This window comes from Ruditapes philippinarum, unplaced genomic scaffold (assembly GCF_026571515.1).
Source record: "Ruditapes philippinarum isolate M1 unplaced genomic scaffold, ASM2657151v2 ctg4429_1_1_1_1, whole genome shotgun sequence".
NCBI lineage: Eukaryota > Metazoa > Mollusca > Bivalvia > Venerida > Veneridae > Ruditapes > Ruditapes philippinarum.
Window position 1 is genome coordinate 60,405 of NW_026859022.1, and position 6,347 is coordinate 66,751.

A 6,347-nucleotide genomic window follows, 5' to 3' on the forward strand; every position below is an offset into this window, starting at 1 on the left:
ACTATTAAATCCATCAACGCTAAGACACTGAGGTAACTGTACGTAGATGCTTTCTTGGCATTGTTCATCAAAATAAAAAAGGAGAAAACATTTCCAAGTGTACCGATAACAAGTAGAATAGGTGATACAACTAGTAGTATCTGTTTGTGCGCAATGTAGTCAGAATATTGCATTAACGAGTCTTCGTAATTTTTGATCGTCATGGCTACAGGTCCACTTTACCATAACTGTACCTTTACTTAAACGAAATATGTTGCGCCACGTTCAAAACTTAAAAGCCAATAACGCTGCCAAATGTTATTTAAATGGATATATGTTGTCAACATTATATATAACGTCAACCAACTTGTCTTGCAAATTTATCCAAGTTTTTCGTTGAATAACATTGTATTTCTTCATTGCCTGAAAATAAACAATTTGTACAGTTTTAAAATAATCGACATAAAGTGATTCATTTTTATCAATTTAATTCTAAACTTGTTAAATGACTAGACTTCACATATACAATATATCAATATGTTGTTTATTTGAATAAACGATTGAATGATATGTTACACAAATTATTTTTGCAACCAAAGAATAAAGCAGATTAAATCATGAAATAATATAGTTTACATGATATATGATGATAGAAAACCTGAAATATGAGATTGTTTATCTTATTCTTTAAAACACAATATTTTTTGTTTTTTATATGATTCATAAAAAAAAATGAACATTCCTATCTAACAAAACAAATTATCCTGTTGAAAAAAATAGTTTAAAACGTTTTGAATATTTTATGAAATAAATATAGGATGAGGTATATGTACAGCTTTTTATTCCGATACACAATGCTTACCGTCGAGGTCTCTTATTTTGTATTTAAAGTTAATTCGTAAAATTTATAGAACATATAAACTGATTTTAAGTTTAAAGTTTTAATTTCTTTATGAACTATGCATCATCAGAAAAAAATGATTAACATATTTTCAATTTAATACATCGGAAACAATATGCGCCAAATACAAAAAAATGCAGCTTCATATCAATCTAAAACTGTTGAAATGGAACGAGTTTGTGATCAGGACAAAAGACATTCTCCTAAAACGTTCAAAAAATCATTGGAACTTAGTGTATAATTTGGCAGAAGTAACCAGGAGGTGGTAGTTTTCAGTAGACGGTAGTTCAAATTATATATACAGACCCAAATCTTACATCCAATACTTTATTAACGTATTGTTGTACAGAATATTTGTCTGTGGGACCTATTCTTTAATTCATCGATTCGCTCGTTCAACAAAAAGAGAAAGGCAAACTTCATTACTGACATTTCCCATGGACGACTGTTCTTGATAATAAAGGGTGAATATTACCTGTCCAATTATCTTGAGCTACACAAGAGTGTTGTCTCTGTTAAACACTATGATCGTTTCGTAAATTCTAGATAATTATTTAATTTACATTATATATTTCCGTAGCTGATAGGTAGATTAAATGTTTTACATATAATGGATACAAATTAAATCTTTACTAGTACATAATCGTATTTTCTCATTACTTGAAAGCTTACATGCGAAAAGACCCCAATCCAAGTGAAATAATTACATGTGCATAAAATATTAAGCTATACAAAAATGAATAGTTCTGATGCACAAAAAACTGGAAATTATTTATAGATTGCACTTGGTTAAATAATTTTGATTATGATTAACCTCATCTTTAACAATTCGAAAATAAAAATATACATGTGTATAAATTAATTGCAACACGTTAAATAAAAAAGGTTCAATATTACGTTTTCAATTATGCCGATATTGGACATTTGAAAAAAACTAATGTTTGCTATACAGTCTCTTTTGAAATATATTACAAACATCTTTTTTTAAGTACACAAAAATAAAGTACGTTATGTTTTAACCTCTACACACTACAGGTTAAAACGATCTGAAAACATAGTGTCATAAAATAATAGTATCTGAAATTAAAGCATTTTATTCAAAGATGAGCAAAGTATAACTTTAAATTTATATGATTTAAGCATAAAAACTATTCATTTTTCGACAAAGAATTCTATAATTATGAACATTAAAGTATCATCATTTAATTATATAAGAAACAAATCCATATACTTTATGAAATGTTATTCGCTTGATTATAATAACAAATATCAATTAATTAAGAAGTTTTGTTTGATTAATGAAAACATTAAGTTGTTCAAACTCGGTATGAAAGTATAAAATCCACTTTCAATAAAACACTAATTTAAAGATACTCCAATAATTTTTTCTAGCATTTTCATGAATCAAAACTCTTTTTAACGCACTGTCTTGTAGTTTGTAATCTTCCATTCCATTTTATTCCACAAGTGAAAAAATAACACATAGCATCAGCTTTGCCTTTGAGAAAAATTTAATAAAAACATCCTCGTGACAAATGATAAAATATTACTATTTGTACGCAAATGTTTTTGAATGACAACAATGTAACGTCTTATCTTTAGAAGATAAAAAAAATCTATTGGGCTGTATTTGCAGTGTCTTCATTGTTTAGCTAACAACGGTCTTCATTGATGTTGAAACTTATTGGATAACTCACAGATTGTTTGGCAACGGGAGCATCTATTCCTGTAGCAGTTACCGTATTGTTTGTTAACCTACATTTTTTTCTCATGACCCGTGCCATTTTGTATCTAATCCTCTGGGATAACTTATAAACAATGGAGACACTGCAAATGCAGTTGTGCAATATACCTTGATATGATTGCCGGAATATATAGTTAATGAAGATTTCGGGACAATAAATGTTGAATCAATTATAATCAGTGAACAAACTATCTACCAAACTAACAAGATAATTAATTAAATACTTGTTAAGTAGCATTTTCCTTCCTATTTAAAACATTAACTTTTACGCAACATAAACAATTAATAACTTACATTCTATCACAAGACCTATCATGTTTTCAATTTGTCTTAGAGACAATATGTGATATGTTCATTCGCGTTTTATTTGAATGTTAATAATATCTGATCCTCTTCAATATATATATATATCATGACATTGTATGGCAATCTCAAAATATAAGTTAATGGTATTAAATATAAGTTTAATGAATCAATTTGAATATAAATAAAATTGAAACATTTCATTATTTTGTATACATAATTTGCTTTAATGACAAAACAGTATAGTGAAATTAATAAAACCACGAGTTTTATTATAAATACATTATCTTATCAATAATACTCAAAATAATAAAGATTATAGTATAATTTGTAAAAACCTACTTACAATGCACACAAATATATTAAAAATGCAAAACTGTTGAATTGATCGTTTCAGTTACTGTTTAAAACTGCTTTAAAATAATTGACTTTACCTTATTAATATACAATTCCAATATTAAATTAGCTCTTGAGTGTTTCGCATTATTTAAGCTTGTATCACCAAATGGCAAACGCCAAACATGTTTATAGTAGGAAGCGATGTTCATATCTATTGGAAAAACCCCGTTATTATACTTATATACTCTTTGATAGAAGAGATGTTTGGGCACATTTGCTCTGGATGGCGTTAAAACTTTCAAACTATATTTGCTGCTTTCACAAAACAAATCGCCGAATAGTTAGTTATATATAAGTTGAACAAATATTAACTTTTACAACAGTTAAAAGACTCCACTCTCCGTTTTGGACGATTTACAAGACTGTTTAGTAACAAACAAGGGAAATGTAAAATTGTGAATATTGGCATTTGACATTTCTATGATTCCTTAAATTTTATGCAGGGATAAATATGTTATAGTAGTAAAATTAAAATTGAAATCAGAATATTTTCCTTTTTTTTAAAATAGCTTCAGTATATTATTATGTAATCTTAATTTAATGCAATATAACTTAGACTCTGTGGAGAAAAAATATAAAAAGGGTATCTTATATATAGACAATACTTAGTTTGAAAATGCCAATTTGCCCTAGTTAGCTTAGATTAAAACCTAGTAATTGATGTGATATTTTGTGTAATTAAATTTGTCTGTCATTGACTCAGAATTTCAATTTTATACAAAAAATTCCTAAACACATAAGATTTGAAATAAAGGCTTCAGTTGAATTACTCATTAATTGAATTGTCATGTATGTTTTGGAAAATCTGAAGTGATTAAAACAAACCAAACGTGCCTTCCCCTAAATACACCCAATGATTTCAAGTGATGGGAAATGGAAACGATTGATTAATGAAGCAAAGAATAGGTTAAAAACGTATAACTTGAAGCGCCATTGAGTAAACACGTTTGGATTAAGTGGATAAGAAATCTATATGTATTTATATAAAATGCAATCTAAATGCAAATCAGTACTGATGCCCTGTAACTCATATTTATCTGTGTTGACATTGTATCTTACAGATATGATAACCTTATCCCTAAAATATATACGCTAATATGACAGGTGATGAGATGTAGGCATTTGATGGATAAAGCATGATAACCTTTTTATTGATCAATCGTTAAACTAATAAAGCACTTTTGTATTAACCTCAACCAGGTCAAAATAATATATGTTGTAGTCCATGTTTGAAAATGAAATAATTTAATCACATATTTTATGATTTTTGCATAAAATACCTGTAACAATTAAGTCTACAAAAAATATTTTTTAAACCTAATGCTATAAAGGCGTTGATAGGTTTTGCATTGTGCGCACAGAAATTCTTGTAATTGTATTATGAATAAATGAGAAAATTGTAATTTATGGAATTATTTGCGAGGAATTCAGGTTCGATTATTTCGCACATAAAAGATTATATCGACTTGTATCTACACGCAGATTATAAACAAAAAATAAAAGTTGAATTCAGAAAAAAATAACCTCGTCATTTAGCCTGAAATATTGGTTTTGCAAAATGTTTGCCTCCCGAAAGTATCTGATTTAATAGTACACTTTTGACAACTATGGACGAAATAATAATTTGATAGCGTAACATTATGTTTTATTTGCCAAAATGACTAAAATCAGATTGACAACCGTAGATATAACTTAGTGTTAACAGTTTAGCTACTGATATGAATGAAAGCAGAAATGTTTATAAACTTATAACTAGATAACGAATAAAATAATGCTCTTGTATTTTAATAACTAGCAAAAGATACAAATACAAAAAGTAAAAGAACCACGTAAAATCTTCATAATAAATCTAAATCACATTAACAATGTCCTATAATAATATTATATTTAACAACCAGACTATATATTAATGTCCCATAAAAAGTATTCATTGCACTTTTCATTAAAGGACATGTTGAACATTCAAATAAACTAAAACAACACCAGTTTGTCTGTGTTTCAAACCTATAAAAGCACGAACTAACATACTTAAGTCTCCCACGAATTCGAATTAATTTGTCTAGAAAACATTTAAAGACTTAAATATTGCTTATCGTGTCAGTTTTTTTCGTTTATGGGTTGGATCGGTCAAGATAAACATTCAACCACATTAAACCTTCAATCGTCTAGACATCGAGAAATCTTTTTTGTTGCGTTGAAAGGCAAGACGGGAAATCGCAATTTACCATATCAAATGACAAATTCCGTATGCCTTTCAAGTGTAATAAACTTGATAGAAATCGCATAAACATGCGAAGATTAATTTGTTGACAACCACCAAATAACCTGACCAGACAATCGTCGGATAATTTTGATTAAGAACAGGGCTGAGCTTAAAAGGACCTAGTATTATTTCAATTTTTGAAAAACGTTAGTTGTTAAATTACTCAACATTTATATTTTAGGAACTCCAAAAGTACATCATACAAATATAAACAAATAGAACCATATTCTTTCTGATATGGGCATTTTTTAAAAATTAAATTAAATTAACAAGGTATGCATTATATTCTAAGTAAAACATGTTTTTGAATTAGTTATAATAATATATACAACATGAATATCAATGTTGATGAATAAGAATATTCGTGTTGAGTTTCTCAAAAAAACATACACAATAAACTGAAATCCGAATGTAGAAATTGCAAGCCTAAATAAGTGTATTTATCATTCTCTTACAATTCCCATACAGACTCTGTTGACATTAAGTTCAAGATACTTAGATAAATTTTATTCAATACAAAATACAGAAGTTTTTTTATAGTCTACTGATATTCTAAATTTCATCTTTTATGCACGCAGATTGTTGATACTGTATGACGATTTCGCATTACAAACCAGCATTTTCGCAATTATTTTCTCAACATGATAAAACTAAAGATGGCGATACATAAAATTAACTGAACGATGGTTTGCCCTTTGACAAAACATTTCTCAAATCATACCGACTTATCTCAGTTATGAGTGTTTGAAGCAAATTGA